Consider the following 20,718-nt stretch of genomic DNA (forward strand, 5'->3'; position numbering starts at 1 on the left):
GCGCCCCCTACCTCGTGCCCTCCTGGATGATGTCTTGACGTAGGGTCCAAGTCCTCTGGATCACGTTCGTTCCAAAAATCACGTTCCCGAAGGTTTCATTCCGTTTGGACTCCGTTTGATATTCTTTTTCTGTGAAACTCTGAAATAGGCAAAAATAGCAATTTTGGGTTAGGCCTCCGGTTAATAGGTTAGTCCCAAAAATAATATAAAAGTGAATAATAAAGCCCAATAATGTCCAAAATAGAATATAATATAGCATGGAACAATCAAAAATTATAGATATGTCAGAGACGTATCAGTTACCCAGAATAGCTGGCAAACCTAGTCATCGTCCCGAAGAAAGGCAGGAAGGAACGCATGTGCACCGGCTTCACCAACCTAAATAAGGCTTGCCCTCAAGACCCATTCCCGCTTCTGTGTACTGATCAGATCGTAGACTCCACCGCCGAGTGCGACCTGCTGTGCTTTCTGTACGCCTTCTCAAGTTACCACCAGATCAAGATGGCAGTATAGGAAGTCGAAAAGACAGCCTTCTTGACCCCATGCTGGGTGTACTGCTACACCTGCATGCCGTTCGGGCTGCGTAACGCTGGACCAACTTTCCAGCGGCTAACGCACATCGCTTTGGGCTGGCACCTTAGGAGAAACGCCGAGGCCTATGTCGACGACATAGTAGTGATGTCTCGGAAGGCAAGGACCCTCATTGAGGACCTAGAAGAAACATTCGCCAGTCTGCGCAAGGTGGACCTGCGGCTCAACCCGGAGAAATGTGTGTTCGGTGTCCCCTCCGGTAAGCTACCGGGCTTTTTGGTGTTGCACAGGGGAATCGAGGCAAACCTAGAGAAGGTCAAGGCGATAGAGGAAATGAGCCCGCCACAGACGCTCAGGGAAATGCAAAAGCTGGCAGACTGTGTGACCTCGCTGCGGCGCTTCATCTCCAAGCTAGGGGAGCGCGCCCTCCCTTTCTTCAAGCTGATGAAAACGAAGGGCCCGTTTGAGTGGACTCCGGAGGCTGATGCAACATTCCAAGACCTCAAGAGATACCTCACCAGCCCACCAGTGATGGTGGCATCGCGTCCTCTTGAGCCTCTGGTGCTTTACCTGGCTGCCAGACGTCACTCGTCCAGCGCAGCTTTGGTGGCAGTCCGGGAGGAGCGCCAAGCCAAGGGCCAGCCACACGACGTGGCGCACTCGGTCGAGACGACATAGCTTCAAGGCGGCACCCCTGAAGCCTCGGCCGCGCCAACGGATGACCAGGTCCCTCAGGACGTCGCTCCTGAGGCCTTGCCTGCCCCGACAAGCGGCCAAGCTCCTAAGGTCCCCCAGCCTCAGGAGGTGCAAGACCTCACCAACACTTCCGCCCTCGTTGAGCACCCGGTGTATTACGTCAGCACGGTACTGCGCGATGCGCGGGAACGCTATCCCATGCCACAAAAGCTCTTGCTCGCGCTCCTTGTCGCCTCCCGCAAGCTGTGTCACTCCTTCCAAGGCCACCCCATCAAGGTCGTCTCAGCTTACCCACTGGAGAGGGTGCTCCAGAGCCCCAATGCTGCAGGGAGAGTCACCGAGTGGAACAACGAATTGCAATTCCAGCTGGAGTTCAGCACCACCAGGGTCATCAAGGGTGCTACACTCGCCGACTTCGTGGCGGAATGGATCGATGTTCTGAGCATCGAGGTAGGCGTGGACCAACCCCTCTCGCCAGGGAGTGAGGCGCCAGACGACTGGGTCATGTACTTTGACGGAGCCTTCGCACGCCAGGGCGCGGGGGCTGGAGCCGTACTTATCTCACCCACCCAGGATAAACTCTACTACGCCGTGCAGCTCTACTTTCAGCAGGCCGAGAAGGTATCCCACAACATCGCGGAGTATGAACTTCTCCAACAAAGTATACAAGCCGAAGGACGAACACATGGAGGCGTACCTTGTGGAGGTACGCAAAATTGGGAAACAATTGTTGGGTTTGGAACTGCAGCATGTGCCGCGCGGCACGAACAAGGAAGCGAACGACATCACCAAGAGGGCCTCCCGACGACTTCCTAAGGAGCCTGGCATCTTCGAGGAGCGGCTCTTCAAGCCTTCAGGGGCTCCTCCTGCTACGAAATTGACGCCGCCCCAGGACGAGCTCCCCCTAGCGCCCCTCTCGGGAGCCCCCTCTTGCGGCCCAACCTTGGGGGCATGTCTGCTCCTCGCGCTCGAGCCTTAGGAGGGGTGATGGACCGAAGAATTCAAGGCATACCTGCTTCAAAGGACCCTGCCAGAAAAATGAGGTGCCACGCGGAGCACGTGGCACGATAGGCCATTGCGTACTGCATTCGGGACGGTGAGCTCTATCGGAAACGGCCAAACGATGTTTCTTTGCGATGCATCTCCAAGGAGCAGGGATGTGAGCTGTTAGCCGACATACATGGCGGGGACTGCGGGCACCACTCGTCATCGCGCACACTGGTGGGCAAGGCATTCCGCAGCGGATTCTACTGGCCCACGATGCTCAATGATGCCACCGAGCTGGTGAGATCTTGTGAAGCCCTCCTGTTCCATGCCCAGCAAATCCATCAGCCGGCTCAGGGTCTCCAAACCATTCTGCTCTCATGGTCGTTTGTAATCTGGGGGCTGGACATCTTGGGTCCATTCCCTCGAGCGCCCAGGGGCTACCGCTACCTCTATGTCGCCATCGACAACTTCACCAAGTGGGCGGAGGTGGAAGCAGTTCGTGCCATTCCGGCCAGCTCTGCAGAAGTTCATCAAGAGCCTCTTGAGCCGGTTCGGGGTCCCTAATTGCATCATCACCGACAACGGCTCGCGGTTCACTAGCAATCTCTTCAAAACATACTATGCTAAACTTGGAACGCAGATAGGCTACGCCTCAGGGCACACCCCAGGAGCAACGGCCAGGCCGAGCGCGCCAACACGGAGGTCCTGAGGGGACTCAAGGCGAGAACTTTCAGGAAGAACCCCGACGCCTATGACAAGGGCTAGCTGGATGGGCTCCAGTCCGTGTTGTGGTCCATCCGCACCACCGCAACCAAGCCAACCGGCGAGACTCCATTCTGCCTCGTCTACGGAGCTGAAGCGGTTCCCCCACACAAGCTCAAGCATTGCTCTGTGCGGGTCTTGGCGTTTGACGAGGCATGCCAGGACGCCTCACGGGGGATGGACATCGTGCTGGGGGAGGAACGCCGCCACCAAGCCTCGCTCCAAGTGCAAGGTACCAGCAGGCGTTGCGACGGTACCACTGCCGCAGCGTCCGCTCTAGGACGCTCGAGGTGGGTGATGTCGTCCTGAGGTGGGTGCTCTAAACGGAAGGGCTGCATAAGATCTCACCCATGTGGGAGGGCCCGTTTATGGTCGCCCGCGTCTTTAGGTCTAGCGCCGCGTGCCTAGAGATGAAGGACGGAATCCCTATCCAGAATGCCTAGAACATCCAGAACCTCCGGAAGTTCTACCCATGAAGCAAGGCCTAGTGCCTGTGAAGGTCTCCGCTCGTGACACTCTCACGTAATAATGAGTGGGGCTGTACATGCCCCGAAGTCTCCGGAGTGCCGCCCTCGGGGCTCGGGGACTCCCTGCCACATCCTAGTGGCAGCACTTAGCTCCGCGCTGGCGAGAAGACTAGTCTAGGTGCCGGACGTGGCTGTTATTTTTCTTGCTTTCTTTAGTTGGTTTGCAAACCTTTTAATGAAATTTGGAGTTCTTGCATTTTTTCAATTGCCAAGTTGGATTCGCCCTCTTTTACTTCTCTGACCTTTCGATCTTGGCCCAGAGAGAGCGGCAGTTGCCCATCGCTCCTCCTCGCGTGTCTCGCACGCGGGGGCTAAGCACGCGTGTGCGTGCGTTGGGTCTGCCCGCGCCACGAACACACTTCGCTGAAGCCCTGTTGCCCCAGAGCTTCGGCGTCCTTGATCCTTGCGAGACGTTCTGGGCTAAGCTTGTGGGCGTGCGCACACTCTTAAGTCCGTGCCCCCCGGGCAGCGTGACATGATGCACTAAGCCACAACTAATTAATGCCTGGGAGCTCACGCAAGGAAGAGCAAGGCACCCCATCAAGCTTTCTAACAACTCTGCAGCCTTACAATGTCTCCTGAGGCCAATGGATCCTTAGTCAACAGCAAGGGGGCTTCACCAAACGCTGAGGGACGCGCCCTCGCGAGGTGGGAAACTACTACTACAAGCGCATCAAGCTAAGCTATCCCACCTCACCTGCTCGGAACATGGATATCACGGCATAACATCAGAACAATAAGCATAACATAGTAGCATAAGTACCACAGTTCATTACACGCCCCAGCAGGGCCCTCTACTTTTTTCAAAATTCAGGAAAAAGGAAAGGTTAAACAAAAGTGGCTCGTACGACCGCGGCAGCCCCTAAGGCCTGGCGACGGTGGCCCCTTGACTCAGCCCGAGCCTTCCTCCCGCTTCACTGGAACGCGGCAGCGAGACGACCCGCCACCTTCCTCGAAGTGAGACCGATGACGTGGCGGCTGGTCGTAGCCGCCGGTGCTCGTGCTCTCGCCGGAGGAAGAGCCACTGCTGCTGAAGGAGGTGCGGCCGTCGCCAAGGGCAAGCTCACACCCAGCGTCATCATGACTGTCGTCAAGGCCAAGCTCATCATCGCTGCCGTCTTTAAGGCAGCACCCTGCGCGACGACCGTCTTCCCCAAATACCCTCACGTAGAGGGGCGCGAGGCCGTCATACTTGAAGTGGAGGGTGCACCTTCCGCCCAGGCCTCGTGCGCGGGCGAACGCCTACCAGCCGCGGGTCAAGGCCATGTTGCATGCGGCTGTGACCTCGACCCCGGCCCACGAGGCCTTACTGCAGTAGCCATCAACCTGGAGCCAGAGGCCGTCAAGCCCCGTGGCAGGCAGCTCGCCACCAAAGAAGCGCGGAAGCTGGAGCCACGTGCCGGTGGGCTTTTCCGACCACACGACAAACTCTGGGAGCACATCCACCGAGTGCAAGCACGTCCGAGGAGGCCGGGCAACCTGACGTGCCTTCCCTCGCCGCAAGGGCTGCCTCGCTGTTGGCGGCTCTCACCTCGAGAAGAAGCACGCCCGCGCCCCCGAGGAGCCACCACCGGGGTCGTAGCGTGTTTGCGGGGGCGGCCACGCCCTCTCTTGGGTGGTGGCGAGCCAGGCCCTTCCTTGGGGGCCTTCTCCTTCTCGGCGACAGAGAACTTCCTCTTTGGTGCCATGAGAGCTGCGACAAGGTGACGGGACAATGAAGAAGAAGAAGGAGCGGGTGGTGGGAAGATGGAGATGAGAAAAGGGGGCTCTGCCCCTCCCCCCATTTATAACCAGAGGGAGGCCAACCGCCGGCCTCCACAATCACATGCAATGATTGTTTTCTCTGCATGCAGCAGGGTCTCGTCAAGTCGAATGGTTGCCGAGGCAGTGTGGGGAAGCGGAGACGCCCACGTCCCATCAATCGCCACGCGTCGACCAAGGCCGCAGGTGGTTGGGGCCCACGGCATTCCGCACTTGCCCTTTGGCTTCTCCTCGAAGCCAAGTTCAACCGCGCCTTGGTTGGGGGTACCCAGACTTGCCTGCCTATGGCCCACGACGTGGCTCCAACAACGGCCTGGTATGGCCCAGCTTCAACTTCAACAACTCAAGACCCTCGCGAGGGGCCAAGCCTCGCGAGGTGGCGACACCAAGACCTCCACGAGAGGTGGCCTCACCAGGCTGGCTCCCGAGGAGCGGAGATATCTATGCAAGGCTCACCTCGCGAGGATCAGATGACGTGAGCCATGACGACCAAGGCCAGGCAAGTGCCAACGGGCGCAGTGTACCAGTTTCGTCTTTCATACTAAGGAGGCAAGTGCAGGTGTAGAGTCCCGAGGAATCAGCCAAACGTTTCCATTCCAGTGCAACAAGACCAAGACTGCTAGGACGGCAGGACGAAGGTCATCGCCGAGCCCACCATGGCGTCACCACCAGAGGCTTTTGTAGGCGAAGACCACTTTTTGTCAAGATAGCTTGTACTAGTTGTCCCCCTTCGAATTTGGCCATTGTGGAATCGCTTCCCGCCTTCATTTGGGAAGAGGACCAAGGCCCCTATAAATAGAGCACCACCACCACCATATTAGGGGACGGATCATTCAGATCACCCTCACACTCACTAGCTCATCGAGCACAAGAACACTCCTCCTCCTGAGGCTGTTCTTGCACTATACTAATTCATCCTCAGCCCCTCGAGGCCAATCCACCACAAAGCAGGAGTAGGGTTTTACACTTCAAGGTGGCCCGAACCTGGGTAAACTGCTGTGTCTGTCTTCTATTCGGTTCATCGGGATAGGCCGTGAGATTAGCGAGTAGGCAGACTGGGGAGGACGATTTCTTCACACGCACCCCAGAGTTCGAACCTCTCAAGGGTCTGCGGAACCCGTGATCCGACACAAAGATGCCTAGAAATCTCATTGATTCCCAACTTGCAAGATTTATAATCAACCCATTAGAGCCTTTTGATAAAGTGAATATCGGGATTAAATCCATCTTGGCTAGCCATGTCATACAACCCGAGAACTTGGTGAATGCTCTTGACCATCACAACATTTGTAGTTGAGTATTCCTATTTGCATAGATAAGAAAGAGCATGATTAATAGTGGCACTAGTTGAAGTCAACCTGTGTCACGACCGGTTTTTCAATAAAATAATTATTGAAAGACCAATCCCCTTTACGGACCAGTAAAGAAGAATCCCTTCCCACTGGTAGACAATATCTTGGTCACAGAAGAAAAATAACAGGAGTACTGAAAATAATACAAGGTTGAGCGGGGACTGCTCAACAATTTATTACATGCACACCGATAAAACATAACGGCGGATAGGGTGGCATAACTACTAACTCACGATAACAACGGTGGTGGAAATATCACCGCGAAGTGGGTGACATGACTCCTGAAAACTACAGCTCTTCGAGCGTCGGAGTGAGGCTCGAGGAGACTTATTGCGGGTGGCGGAAGCGTATAAGATACAAGTGACCAAAATCCAAGATCGCACAGGACTGACTGGGACTCCTCTAGGCGTCGGACGCACTATCAAACTCTTCATCCAAGAGATCGCCTTCGTCAACATCTGGCCAAATCAACAAGCCAGGTGAGTACTATGAAGTACTCGCAAGACAGTTCAGACATAAGATATAACAAATGTAAACATGAAGCATATGTGCAAATTAACCAGTGCGCTCAGACATGGAGGTAATAAATACTGGGTGCCAAAGGAGGGTCTGAATGACTCCTCGAGAGGAAACTGCAAGAATAGTAATACTGGTGCCAAACGAGGGTCTAAATGACTCCTCGAGAGGAAACTGCAAGAATAGTAATGCTGGTGCCAAACGAGGGTCTGAATGACTCCTCGAGAGGAAACTGCAAGAATAGTAATGCTGGTGCCAAACGAGGGTCTGAATGACTCCTCGAGAGGAAACTGCAAGAATAGCAATGCCGCAGTCGGGCATCAGGGCGACACCACATAAAGGGCTTATAACAGAAATAAAAGATAAACATGCCACAGTCGGACGTCTGAGCGACATCACAGAAAGGGCTTATATTGTAGCTCAATAATTCAGTAGCTTGAGAACATAAATTATTACAAGTACGAGACAACATAAGGTTAGTCCATCAGGAATAACAATTAAACTGGGTTTACCACAAGAGCTTGTTCACCGGGGACAAATTTCCCCGAGGATAGATATGGGTATACTGATCACCCTACTTGATCATGGATACGAGGACTAGGAAGGATTTGACTCTGCAGAGTTTGTACTTAACCACGGCCAACGGATTTCAGTAGTGACGGGGACTAGTTCCGTTTACGGTGTTTTGGAAGAAACACGTCTAACCAGTACACACCCATTCAACAATCCGAAGCCAGGGATCACCCTCGGCAACGTTCAAGAAAAACCTTGAGACGAGGAGGCTACAACCTCGCATAGCATGGGATCAAATTTCTATACGCGCGCTCTAAGGGGGTTCCCCCCCTCTCGATCCCAACCGGAAACACCCATGCCCCCTGACCGGATGACTGGCTTTAATCCTGGGCCAAGGAACCATCATCCCGGCCCCTTTGCTTGGTGTGTACACGGAAAGAGGTTACCAACTGACTGAACCGCATCCTGGCAAAGAAACATGTGGTAGCACGGAAGGGAAAAGAACGATAACGTGACCACGTCCACGTTAACGTCGGAACTTGTCGGATGACGCAAGGCTGGTATGCTACAACAGTACCATCTTGCTGCCCTTCATGTCACCACATGATTAGGCCTTCTCTCACCAGAGATCATCACAACTTTGGAACATGCGGGTAGTTGCCTCACAAGCAACGAGGTACTCACTGACACTATATGACACGCACAAACTTACACGCAAACATGCAAAACACCTATCATATCAAAGGTTCAAACATGCTTGCCTGGTTCGGAGAAGTCGGAGTCTAGCTCGGCGAAGTTCGCGGCTCCGTCACCTCCTCCGGAACCTACGGCATAACGAAAACGGGTACTAACGTGAAAACCAACGCGTGCATAAAAACTTCTCCAAATTTTTTCCAAATAAATCCCATAAAAAACTAGACAAAATTTTAAGACTGTCAGAAAAAGAATCACTCAAAACTCACTTTTTATTAAAAAGTTATAAAGGTTTCTGTAGAAAAGTTCCAGGGTTTTAACTGAGAAAACAGAAAACGGTTCGATTAGAAATGCGCAAACTCAAAGGGAAGACGTATTTGCCCGAAGACGCCAACAGAAAACGTTTCGCGAGGGGAGACAGAAGAGAGGCTGACAGGTGGGGTCCCACATGTCAGGTTTAAACCTCGCCGGCGCCCGAAGGCTGCGGTGGTCGCCGGCGTCGAACCACGGCGAGACAGGGAGATCGGAGTGTACCAAGAGCTTCAGCGTGTCCTTCCGCATCGGTGGGTGGTGGACTCGACCGTCGGAGAGCACCACGTCGACGACGACACTTTCTCCAGCGGACGGCGGCTCGGGTGATGGTGGAGAACTCCGGTGGTGAGCTGCAAACTTCGAATTGAAGCGCGGGTCAGAAGGAGGGATGCACTAGAGGGCTACTGGCAAGAAATGGGAGGCAGAGGCGCACGCGCGGGAGCGAATCGAGCTGGATCCCGTTGCGGATCGCGGCGGCCGGAGTCGAGGAAGGAGACCTCCTCGGGGCTCTTCCAGTGGCTAGGTGTGCTCTAGGTGGAGTGCAGAGGTGGTGTGGGTTCGTGTAGAAGCTCGGGGCCTCTATTTATAGGTGGATCGAGGGGGTGGCCGTGAACGGGGAATCTCCGGCGAGCAATTACGGCGATGTAGTGAATTGGCAGGAGGTTTGAGTGGCCGGGCAGCATCAGCGGAAGTTACTGGTGTCGTTCCCCCGCTAATCCTAGTCGTTCTCGGCGTAATGGCGCTGGTCCACGGTGGGGTGGCTGCACGGGCACGACGGCGGGAGAGAGCGCGCTCCGCGCCCAGCGGTTCACGACGAGAGTGGCAGCGCGTTCTGGGGAGTGGAATGCCATGCGGCGATCTCCGGTGGCTTGGGCAGCGCTGGGTGGCGCCGTCTGGGCCGCGCCTCTCTCTGGCGGCCGCAAAGCCGCCGCTGGCGTCGGTCACGGGGCGGCGCACCTCCTGCTGCTCGTCGCCGACGTCCGCAAGGTGCCAGGGGGTCGTGCGGCGCAGGAACAAGGGGGAGGGGACAGGGAACACGGCGACACAGCAGCACTGGCGAGATCGACGTCGGGTTCTGAAGAAAACGACAGTGGTTCGGCCACTGTTAACTGAACTTGACTGTATTTGATTTTGACAATGCCCTGCAGGTGTTCGACAGAATGATTAGGCAAGCAGAAAAAAATTTCTGGAGCTGGGACTTGGTGAGGTGACCACTCAATGTACCCAGAGGCTGCCTGATTTTTCTCGGAATTTTTGGAGAAGGGTTTGAATGAATTTCATCAAATTTGACAAATCTGGTCCAAACTTGCAGCAGGTGTAGTTTGAAAAATTTGAACTGAAGACCAGTGGATCTTCATGGATCTTGGTTGAGGGTTCAAAGGACTAGGAAGGGAAAAAGGTTTGGGGGCAAAAATCAAAGCAGAAGGAGTAGTTCCTTTGTAAACCTCCAAGGGCTAGAATAGAGGGCAGAAATTGTTTGAATAAGATTTAAATGGAAAATAAATATATGGGGAGGTTCAACTTGCTGGATTTGATGCAAATCATGATCCAAAGATGAGGGAAGGTTTAGGAGAGTGGATTTGCACCAAGGTCAAGGCAAGAGAGAATTGTTGAAAGGGGCAAAGGATTATTCCAAAAGCCATAGTGCATTTTCAAAGATATTTTCAAAGGGCATTTTTCCAAGGAAAAAGCATTTTGGTTTGAGTCCAAGTAAAAAGCAAGAACCTCCAAGACCAAAACCAAGTCTTGGGTGAATCTAAATAAAAACTCTTGCCATAAAATATTTTTGAAAGGGAGAGTCCTTTTGAAGAAAAATTTAAATCACCTCCCTCAAGTCAAATGAAACTTTTTGAAAGATCCAAATAAAATTTTGGGTGTCACAACCTGCAGCTCCATTCGATGATTTAATTCATGCAACTTTTTCTGTAGTTCACCTGAAATGAAGCAAAGATTGCATCATTCAGCTAGCAAGAAGTACTTGCTCTCGTGAGCTGGCAGGTTCTTCTTTAGTAGTTGTACTAAAATTGAGCAACATTAAGGTTGGCTGTCCGGTTCATGTAAGGTGCAACTACAATTTGCTTATCCTTTTGTGTAGTTCCACTAAAATAAAGGGAAATCGTGGTGAGAGTGACAGCTCATTTTGCAAAGGCTAATAAAATGTTCCACGAGATTACCAGTAGAACTTGACGAAGATTTTTGAAACTCCAACCACCATTTTGTGCAGTTCCACCAAAATTAAGAGATGTTGCCCAAGTGACATTTTAGTTGAACTGCACAAGACACTCATTCCAAAAAACAAATCGTGCAGTTCACCAAAAGGTCACAATAGCAACATGGTGAAATGGATATCCCTATCTGCACAAAAAGATAGAAAGAAAACAGTTGCTGGTCAATAACAAGATATGAAACATACACGAATTGAATTGAAGCATCTTGATTATGTCCATGGCAATCACACAAGGACAGTAGAAATTTTAAAAACGTCAGCAATGCTTCATGTTACCAGAAGCATTACAATCAACAATGACATTCGTAAAATATGGGATTACTTTAATGCTGGCATTGCTTGTTTACCAGATACAGTAGATCAACGACAGCTAAAGAATTGGTGTAAGGGCATAGGACCGTGGGGACACCAGGACACTCAGCAGCGTAAAGAAGCAACTTACTTACCATACTAGGGAAAACAGCAGGAGTACCATTTTTAACACAGTTTAATATCATCATATCACTGGAGGCATTAGATTAACAATAACACTGGGTAGACATGACCTTAAGGTAAAGGTGTGATCGCTTCATTTTACATGCGCCCTTACATTAACAACAGCAAAAAGTTGGTATAAGGACACGCGACAGTGGACGCATCAGCACAATGTACCTACAAGGTGGCATAAAGTGGTGATGCCGAGTTTGTTCATACTCTGTGAGGGCAGCAAATCTAATCCTGGAGACCTTTTACTATGTGAGAGTAGCAAATCTAATCCTGGAGACCTTTTACTATGTGAGCACAACAAATCTAATCCTGGAGACATTTTACTATGTGAGGGCAGAAAATCTAATCCTAGACATACTCTATTGACTTGTCCACCAGCCGCCACTTTCTATCGTTTTTTCAACCAATAATAGAACTGTTCATTATCCGGTTTGTACTGCCTTTTCCCTTTATTTCCCTTTTCAACCAAGAGACCGGTTGGGTATCCAGTCTCTACTACTTCCCCATTATTATTTCCTCTTTGAATCAAGTCCTAGATTCATGCTATGACTTTCCCCCCTTTCTTCGTTGTTTGAACCAAGTCCTAGATTCGACTACATGAAGTAGCTTTACCTCCAATAATACTAAAAAATTAGGTCGCTTTGGAAGAGCTGATGGAAGTAGAAAAAGATCCACATGCAGACACGTGTGGAGCTGGGGCAGTGGAGCAAGGACGCTTTCGAAGAACTTATACCTGAGGGTCGTTGGGATGTCGGCGGCGGCAGGTCGGATCTGCGCACAATATGGCAGCGAGGAAGAAGGGTCGGAGGACCTCCAGAGCCGGCTGTGTGTCGGAGAGAATGGCACAAGCGGAAGATCGAGACCCACCGGCAGCTGTGGGTTTCCTCCCTCGACACCGATGACCTCGTGAACGATGCACCTAGTCCTCTACACACACTGGCCGAAGGGATCCGGCCGGATCTGTGACCACCGTTGAGTAGAGAGAAAATGTCGCTACCGTTGTCTTGTTTAGATCTGGAGAGGATGAGAGAATGAAGAGAGCAACCCTAGTAAAGCAAGCGCTCAGGCCCCTGCCTATATATATAGTAGAGTGATTATCTTTTTCTCTCCACAACAAGCGTTTCAGTTTGTGTACGTGGCATTAAAGAAAAGAAACTCTCTATTTAACGTGAGTAACTGTACGACTCCTACTTACTAGTAGTAGTATTTTTCACTTGTGCTCCCCAGCCCTCCATTCATTGAACTACCCCATGGGTGAATAAACACACAGTACTGGTATTTATATAGAACGAACAAGCTCGAACTATTTTGGCTTTGAGGTATCGATGGTACATTTTGACCACATTGCGTCAATGGACTCAGTACTTTGAAGTAACCTATACATATAAACACATGCATGGTTTACATTCTGAATCACTAGCTAGAGCTTGAATGTAACACCCCAAAATTTTGACCTTGTTTTATTAATTAAAAATTTTGCCAGGAAATTTAATTTTTGTTTTCTGGATTTATCTTTGATTTCAGAACCTCTCTTTTCTTTAATATTGTGGGTTTTTACCTCAAGTGGAAATTTCCAAAAATATTATTGGACTTGTATACTCTCCCAATAAAACAATTCTTTATCAGTGGATTTATTTTCATAATTGTTTTTCCTAAGCTTTATCCTTTTAAAATGATTTTTCATAAATTTGGAGCCTCTGTTGCACTGCAACCATTTGATTAATGCATTTAAAATTTTCACCAAAATTTGGGGATGTCATGTCATGTTTCCACATCAGTTTTTTGCAAGAATATCTTTTGGTCATTGGAGATTTTGAGCTCTACATCAACTTTTCAAATCTGGTCCAGTAGGTATTTTTGCACTACAACCTATTTAAATATTTCCCTAAAAATTCTTCCAAGTGTTTGGAGATGTCAGTAGATGCATATAATTCAACTTTATGCAAAAACCCATTGGTGTTCTTTGAAAAAGTTGAGAGAATCATCCTCATCTCCATTCTGGTCCAGCTTAGTGATTTGTACTGCAACCCTAAATTATCTTGCTCTAGTAACCCTGAGCTTTTTCCTACTTATAGACCACCCTGTAAAACCCTTAAGTCCAGGAGAGTGGACCCATTGGAGGGTTTTAGGTGCATGCAGTAAGGCCTTTTTCTTTCTCTCCAAAACTGAAAGTTTGCAAAACTTGCACTAGCAAGTTTCTGGTTTTGCCCAAATGATCTTGCCATCATCACCTACATCTAAGGAGACCCTGATCTGGAGTTTTTTGCCACTCCAAGAGTTGCCTATATGCACTTAGCAATCTGTCGAGCACCTTGTGTGCATGGTCAGTTTTGACATGGTTTTTGCCTTTGCACTGTGACCTTGCACCTCTGGACAAAATAGCATGTCCACTGAGCTCCTAGAAGGCGCTAACCTAAACCTGCTTCTTGCCAGCCTCACCCAAGCCATGTGGCATGCATTGGCATTCTGTCAAGCACGTAGCGTGCGCGCTCTGGACGCGCCCAGAGCGCACGTTTTGCACGCGCACGCACCGAGCCGCTGCGTCGCACTGCCGCCCTCCCCGCGCCCGTTCTGGCCCTTGGCCACCCGAAGCCAGCACGCCCGCCCCTTCCCTCGCCGTAGAGCCGCCCCTGGAGCCCCACAGAGCCGCCGTCAGGTCGGCCACGGCGGCTAGCGGCCGGCCACGGCAGGCTCTGCCATGGACGGCGCCACCCAAGCCACCCGCGCGCGCCAGCTGCCCCCTGGAACAGCCCGAGCTCATCCACAAGCTCGTCGGCACGCGCTCGTCGTCGGCACGTCGTCCTGCAGCTACAGAACGGCGGTCGCCGGCGTTCTTATCCACGACCGCCGCGGGAACCAACCTCGACCCCTATAAATAGGAGCCCCCGAGCCCGTCCCTGCACTGAGGCAACCTCCCTGCACCCCAGCAGTGCCCCCACGGCCAGCAAGCGAAGGTGGGGAGCTTTCTTCCCCGCCTCCGGCCAGTTCGGCCGCCGCCGACCCCCAGTCCCGCTCGTCGCAAACAGAGCTTCCCCCACCCTTCCAGCGCCACCGTTCGACTCCCCATGATCTTGCAGAGCTGGCCAGCACCTCAGCCTCGATCGGAAACCACCGGAGGCCAAACCCCCAATCACTCCCGAATCGCCGTCCGCCGCGAAGCTCACCGCCGGCGGCTCCCTCCGCCCCCACCTGCCTAGCGACCACCGGGAGGACCGCCCTAGAACCACGGATCCATCCCCGCCCTCGGATGCCATCGAGGAGCACCGTTCGCCGGCGAGGATCGCCGGAGCCCCCTCCTCGGCTCGGACAGAGGAGGAAGGAGGCGGGGGACTAGTCAAACCTGACCAGTGGGCCCGCTGAACCCACTGTCAGTGACCCAACCCCGCCACCACGCGTTTAAGTGGACGCGTAAACCCCTGAAGTACATCTCCTCTGCTTCGAAAACGTATTTTCCCCCGAAATGTTTTCTTTTTCTGATTTCATTGAAAACAGAACTTTGACTGGCTATATCTTTTAAAATAAAACTCCAAATGAGTTGATTCTTTTTCCTACCTCTCTCAAATTTCATCTAGTTTATTTTAAGATGTATTTCAAAAATAATTAGGAAAACTTTTTGTACTGCTTTTTAGTTGGTATTAAATTGAATATTTTCTAAAATAGCATTTTGAAGAAGGAGGCAACTTTCAAAAAGTGCACTCCCTCTTGCATACTCTTGAAGGCAAGCATTCTGAACTCTGGCATGATATTTTTGGGTGTTGTTGATACGGTTACGACACCACCTTGACTTGGAGCATGCGTTATTTTATGTGACGATAAAATCATACGCATGAGTGCACAATGGAGATTCTTTGCTGTTAGAAATGGATATGCTGGTGATAGTGATCATCCTCGTGAGCTTTTCATGCATACCGGAAGGATGCCGGGAAAGTCGTGGTCTTGGGTAGACACGAGCTTGTCCCTAGTTCCTCGTCGAGACGAGTGTGTCTGGTATGGCATGATGAGCGGTGATTCTGTCTGTTAGTTGAAATATATTTGTTATGCTAATCATACAGGGAATACTTGAACCTCCTGAGTCGGCCATAGATCGAGTCTTGTTCCAGTAAACGCCCATACTTGTTTCGTACTACCACTTGTCCCTGCCGCAGGTAGGGTACGGTTCAGTAATTTTTCAACCCCTTCCTAGCACACACCGTACAGAGAGGCCATGGTGGAAGATACCGGATGCATCCGGTAGGCATGCCACCTGGTCCGGGGGCATGGGTGTTTCCGGTTGGGACCGAGAGGGGGGCACCCCTTAGACCGCGCGATATAAATTTGATACCATGCTAAGTAGAGTTTTGCTTGACAGGTGTCGTGGGTGATTCCAGACACCAGCACGTTAAGCTGGTGTGTGCGGGTCAGGTGTGTTTTCAATTAAAAGACCGTAGGCGGAATTAGTCCCGATGGATTAAATAAATCCGTTACTCGTGGGTAAAGAGTACACCCTCTGCAGAGGTTAAATCTAATCGGATAGCCATGTCCATGGGTAAGGACTACACTCTGAGATGGGTCTAGTGACGGTTTTCGGAGGAGAAACGGCTAACCAGAACATTGGTTTTGACCTATGACATATGAGGATTATGATTATTGTTATTGTGGACTAACCATTTACATTATTTGAATTATTGAGTATCCCTAGGACGGTTCTACCTCCTAGATACTCACTGCGACTATTCTCTTATAAGCCCTTTATGTGGTGTCGCATAGACGCCCGACTGTGGCATGCTTGCTATTTCTTTTATATTATAAGCCCTTTATGTGGTGTCGCGCGGACGCCCGACTGTGGCATGCTTGTAATTTCTACTATTTATAAGCCCTTTATGTGGTGTCGCGCAGACGCCCGACTATGGCATGCTTGTTATTTCTACTATTTATAAGCCCTTTATGTGGTGTCGCATAGACGCCCGACTGCGGAATGCTTGTTATTTATTTTATCTATAAGTCCTTTATGTGGTGTCGCTCAGACGCCCGACTGAGGCATGATTTATCTTTTATCCTTCCAAGGCGTCGCTTCAGACACTCGATCGGCATTCTATTTCTACTCCCGTATTGCATGCTCATATTTTTCCCGCATGCGTGCATCATGGATTTCGTTTATTTCGTGACAGACGTTATGATCATAAAATATTTCGGAGCATGATTATCCCTTATTATATTATACCCGTGTTCATAATGTTTGCGAGTACATTCAAACGTACTCACTGGCTTGTCCCTGGCTATTGTCTTGGCCAGATTTCTTGCGTGGAGAGGAGCGTTGCGACGACAGCCCCGGAACCCATGCAAAGGTGATAGCAGCCTCGCGAAGATAGGAGTTATCCTGGTCAGCTATTCTTGTGGGAAATGGAGTCCCATAGACGCAGATGAACCACAAACCGCTTCTGCCATCAACCACTAGAAACCAAGTCTTGTACTCATAGGCCACAATGGTCTTGTACTACATATTTTGTACTCTGTTCGGAATTTCTGTATCAAGTTGGTGCCTCATCAGCTAACAGTAATCCTGGCGCTGGTGAGCACAAGGGCCATTTTCTGGAAAATTAATATCCCGAAAAACCGGTCCTGACAAACGTGGTATCAGAGCCAGGCTGACCATTGGCTAATCCTATCTTAGCCAGGTCAATAAACTTAGGTTAACCAACCCACCAGACGTTAACCCAACCCCGGCCAAGCTTCTCGTGTAAGATAGCCACACAGTGACCCCGACGCTTTTGGCAGTCGGTGCCCAACCTATCAGCCTAGCCTGTCGATCACGCGCCAGCGACCGACACCTAACATGTCTCATTCGCAAGCGTGCGAAGGAAGGCTCCGTCTCCTTTTTCTATAAAAAGGGCACACTAGCCTCAACCCAGCACAACACAGCCTCTACCCCCAAACCAAGCCATAATGCCTGGCCCCATTGTTCACAATGAGACCACAGGAACCAACCTTGGAGGTTTTGTGACCGTGCTCGCAAACCTCACCCGCCGTGCCTATGCATTAGAAGAGCCCCCAGAATATGTTGTGTACCAAGGACCCATGAGCGGTGAGAGCCCTCAATTCTGGGCCACTTTACACATCTATGGTAGGGGTCTATCACCAGAACGCCCCTACAGGTTCACTGGAAGGACAACTTCCTTTGAGCCACAAGCCATCCAACTGGCAGCTCGAGAAGCTATAGTTCAACTCCGGCACTTGTCGCCCAGAGTTAACTCTCGCTCGTTCTACTACTACCCTAGCCGTGACGGGTATGGTAGGCCGCCCCAGGTGGCCAACGGAGATCACGAGACGGATCCTGCACTATTGCATCTGGTGCGCTATGTAAGTGCACTAGAGGAACTGTTCGATCAAATCACCCTTGATCTGATCGCAACTCATGGAGAACTGGTTCGCCGAGCCCCGGCGAGAGGACAAGAGGAGCCCGACGCCGACAACCTAGTCGTGCTGTTCGGACACCCGATCGAGTCCTTGAGGTCTGCCCCAGCCATCGACCAAAATGCTTTGGTGTCCCCAGAAGTGCTCCATCGCCTCTTCGGAACACGCTCCAACGGGATTGTGGCCAACAACCCCCGCGATGGTCATCATCGCTACCCCGACCCTGCAGCCCCTCAATCTCATCCAGCTAATCCCGACGGTGAAACACGTGGAGAAGCCTCGACGTCCACTAGACAAGCCCGCTTAGATATTAACGAAGTAGACTAAGTCGCTCGAGTAGTAACGAGACTTAATATTTCTACGCCCTGTAATTGTGTGAGCTTGTATCACCATTATTAAATGCTGTCTGCTTGTGTGCCCCTATTTTGGAATAGTAGCCATGCATAAGTACGTCAGTGTACAGTTACATTTTTAAATTCCGGGCGCAGCTACCAAGACCAACCCCCACGACACCCACAGTAATGCGTTACCTTGTGGGATATGTGTATCTGTGGCATTGACCCCGACCCCATAGAACAGAACCGACAAACTAGTTACCCTTCACCACGGTAAATAACCCAGCCCCAATGCTATATAAAAGGCCACCTCGTGACCTTGCCAAGTACCCCTCACCTTGTGCACAACACGCACAGCCATTTCTTTGCCATGCCGACCCCCAGTATTTATCTGAGAACTCCAGACGCAACCCCGGGTAGTTTTGTTAAATTATTGTGGGTCTTTACCTGCAGTACCATGAGTGCCATCCATCCACCCCAGTACGAGTTGCTCAAATCGAGGATCACCCCATCAACCTCGAAATATTGGGCAGTGGTGCACATCCCTCCCGCAAACCCAAACCAAGACCCAACGGAAGTCTCCTTCGTGGGGAAATCCATGCCGACTCCGCATATGGCCATAGAAGCTGCTGTGTACGAAGCGCTCGCTCATCTTCGATTCGCGGTACCCTATGCCAGCGAACGAGGATATTATTATTTTCCGAGTCGTGCAGCACCCGGAGAAGTAGCATCTTTTCCCGGTGGGCGAATTGAGCGAGATCCAGTACTGGCCAACCTTGCCCAGTATGTTGTCGCTCAGGAGCGTTTGACTCAGCGGGCAATGGGTTATCTCCAGAGCCTCGCTGATTTAAATCCTCAGATCGCTATTGGCAGACCACTGAGGCCTGACCAGGAGAGACGCGTTCATCGACTAGTCAACCTGCTTCCCCCGATAGAAGAAGAGTGCGCCCCAGTACCAGAGACGTTTTCTCAGGACCATGTCCTTTTGCCTTTTTTATTGTAGATGTCACCGCTATGTTTATTATCCCCGTATTTATTTATGTGTTGTAACTTGTACGTGGTATCCAAAATTTGTGCGACGGATCAAAAATTTTGGTTTCAATTATGTGAGCAGTTTTACTGCTGTTAATTTTTATTTAACTAATTTTTCACTCACGATAAATTTTGTAGTGAGATTTCTTTCCTTGAGTTGCTGCAGCATATGCCTCTTCACGATGTAGATTTTTATTCACGCAGCGGCAGACTCACAACCACAACCACTCGACCTCGTGCGCTAATTACAAATCCTCGTACACATTTTGCACCTAACTGATCACACCCGAGGACACCACAGTCTCAGTAAGAGAGATTTGTGAGTAATCATTCGGGCGCGAGTTGCCCCAGCACACCGACATCAGTTAGCACTCGGTGCCGCACCTAATCCTCGTGATCGCCGCCACCGCGAAGAGCTAACACTCGAGCGGCAGCATCACGACGATCATCCAGGATCATCGCGCACAGGAGCACGGAGAACCCCAGCAACGTCGCCAAACCTCACCACACCAGGACCACGTACCAGTCCGGCATCACCTCTGCCATTAGAACCTCGTCTCGAGCTCCTGCAAACAACAATGGAGGAGAAGGAAGGAGAAGTAGAAACAAGGCCAGGTGTGAGGAAGAAGAAAGGAGCACCGCGATCATTTTATAGCTCGAGATCGGTGTACGGTGGGCGCGGTCCACCAGTGCCGCTCGTCGCTCGATCGCCGGTGTTCGGAGGCGAATACGCGAGCAGTGCCGACAGTGCACTGGCCCGCGAGGTGAGTGCACGCTGCACCGGCAGCTAGCACGCCGCGCACTACCGCAGTACGGCCTAGATGCCCTACGTGCTAGGCGTCGTCGGTGGAGAAAGCGCGGGAAAGCATGCGAGAGAGAGCAAGAAGAGAGAGCCAGAGGTAGAAGAAGAGACTGACAAGTGGGCCCCGGGTCCACCCGTCAGCCAGAGGGAGCACTGTGCCCTCGGGTACGGCCAGCGTATTTTAGAAATTTAGAATTTATTCCAAATTTACTGTATCCAACGTAGAAATATCCTGTTTTCCCCAGCCATGGATTTTTCCACGCAACGCCAGTATACCACACTGTAGTTTTACACCACTTATTGCCCTCTCACTGTAGCCTCATTTTATTGCATAAGTAGGATGGTTTTTTTTTGGTAAGAGCAATGTTTGTTCAAAATAGTTTTTAACAAATCTCGAGGACGAGATTTTTCTTAAGGGGGGTAGTGTTGTAACACCCCAAAATTTTGACCTTGCTTTATTAATTAAAAATTTTGCCAGGAAATTTAATTTTTGTTTTCTGGATTTATCTTTGATTTCAGAACCTCTCTTTTCTTTAATATTGTGGGTTTTTACCTCAAGTGGAACTTTCCAAAAATATTATTGGACTTGTATACTCTCCCAATAAAACAATTCTTTATCAGTGGATTTATTTGCATAATTGTTTTTCCTGAGCTTTATCCTTTTAAAATGATTTTTCATAAATTTGGAGCCTCTGTTGCACTGCAACCATTTGATTAATGCATTTAAACTTTTCACCAAAATTTGGGGATGTCATGTCATGTTTCCACATCACTTTTTTGCAAGAATATCTTTTGG

The sequence above is a fragment of the Aegilops tauschii genome, chromosome 6, assembly GCF_002575655.3.
Source record: "Aegilops tauschii subsp. strangulata cultivar AL8/78 chromosome 6, Aet v6.0, whole genome shotgun sequence".
Classification (NCBI taxonomy): domain Eukaryota; kingdom Viridiplantae; phylum Streptophyta; class Magnoliopsida; order Poales; family Poaceae; genus Aegilops; species Aegilops tauschii.